We start from the raw sequence: 2,258 nt of genomic DNA on the forward strand, positions 1-2,258 counted from the left end.
TTTCGTGTAATGTACTATGAGCAGGTACAGTCACCGTCGACCGGACACATTGCGCGGCTCGAGCCCCGCTGACATTTTTAAAAGGTGCTAATGCACTGTGCATTAAATATAATATTCACTAACGGCTTGATTTTTAAACGTGGCATGGTATATTATGCTCAAGGGCGGACCCAGGAGGAGGTTTGGGAGGTCAGCCGACCTACAGTTTTTTTCCAGTTAAATGTGGCCCCTCGAAATGGCAAACTTCACAAATATTTTTTTATTTAAAAAAATTATGTACAGTGGTGGATTCAGGGGAGGGGCACGTGTCCCCTATCAATTTTCTATCGACAATTTTTTTATGCAGCTACGAGTATAAATGAAAAATTCAGTTAACAAGAATAATACTACCAACTATTAATTATTATTTATTATAATCATTCTTGTTTAAAAATGATAGTATGTATGTATTAATAATTAAAATTCAATTTATACAATTTATATGCGCCCCTCTATCAGAATATCGAAGATCTGCCCTTGATTATGTACAATGATCAATAATAAAATAATTTTAAATAATAATAATTTATAAAAAGTGCAATGCTCAAGAGTGTTTCTATACAATTACAAATATAATTCTATAAATGTATATTATGATTTAGAGGTATATACAGCCATGAACAGGGGTGGATAGGCCCATAGGGAAGAATGGATTTTCCCTGTGGGCTCCCGTCTATGTTTGTGGCCTGAGGGCCCACTCGGGTCTACACATTGTATTTTTGCAGAATAAAATATTCACCAAATAGTTTAAATTTAAAATTATTCATTTTTTTATATAAATTATTAATACTTAGGCACCAGCTACTGTTCTTTTTAACAATATAACATTAATACCACGACTAGACAAGAATTTGCTTATGGATCTTTAATATAGTATTTTAAATTTGTATCGTTAATCGAAGACCGAAATATCCTCGTATGTTTCCCTAACCCCTCTCCCCCCTTATATTGTGTTTTGAAATTACAAAAGAACGTACAATTTCAATATAATTTATACAATATTATGTGGGGATGTCCTACCAAAAACTTGCTATACAATTTCTAATTTTGATTTTTTTTCGATTCCTGCTCTAAGCTAAAAACTAGCATTTATATTTTGAATATTATTGTTTAATTTATTTTCAGTTATTTCAACTATTGTCTTCATGTGTTAAATTAATGATAATTTTAGTCTTTCTATACTGTACTCTTACCTTTTGGGGTTTTACATATATTTATTTATTTAATAAATATTACATTATTATTATTATTATTATCATCATTATTATTATTATTATTATCATCATTATTATTATTATTATTAAAACTAATAAGTAATAACTATTTCAAAATATTATTTTTGGGAATTTCCTAACATGTGAAATCACCAATTTTGTTTGAGTTTTTCGACGACGACAACAACGCGGATAATATTAACTCCTGGGGGCAAAATGTCCTATCTTAATAATAGACAGGGATGAAACGTCCGGGGGCTCATTTTTTTGACAGGGACGCAATGGTGGGGGCGAAAAGTCCGCGATTCAGAAACACCACGAGCAGGCTGACAAGTTTCTCAAAAATGTTGTTATTTTAAGTTTTTTCACATTTTGAAAATCATTCAATTTTTTGTTAAAAAATAATAAGTAAAAAAAAGGGGGGGTTCACACTACACCGTGTCGTGTAAAATAATCACGGTTACCACAGTTACCAAACAATACCGATAGTTGAATAATATAATCTAATATTTTCAACATGTCAAATTGTTGTATGTATTATAAGTGTGTGTGTTTTTTTTTAGTATAAGAATTCATAATTATACCTATATTTTTAAAATAATATATGAGTAGTTAAGGTGTACAAATAAATTTTATAATACTCATGTATACAGTCATACAGTAAGGCTCTGTCGATGAATCACGGACACCCCCCCCCCCCCCTTGTTTTCAATGTAGTTGGACATTTACCCCCGGTTTTTTTTTCAAGTTTACTATTTAATAATACCTATAATATTATGATTTAATATGAAATTAATTTATGCTTATTGACTAATATTTTCAAATATTTTAATAAATATAAAAAAATTATAAATGCATATTTTTGATTAACTGAATTAAATTAACAAGAAACTTTTAAATAGTTAAATATTCGAACTGGTACAATTTAAAAATAAAAATAAATAAATATGAACAAAGGCTAAAAAATATGAGTTAAGAAATGACAAAAGAATTAGAATTCAAATG

The sequence above is a fragment of the Acyrthosiphon pisum genome, chromosome A3 (genome assembly GCF_005508785.2).
Source record: "Acyrthosiphon pisum isolate AL4f chromosome A3, pea_aphid_22Mar2018_4r6ur, whole genome shotgun sequence".
In the NCBI taxonomy this organism is placed as follows: Eukaryota; Metazoa; Arthropoda; class Insecta; order Hemiptera; family Aphididae; genus Acyrthosiphon; species Acyrthosiphon pisum.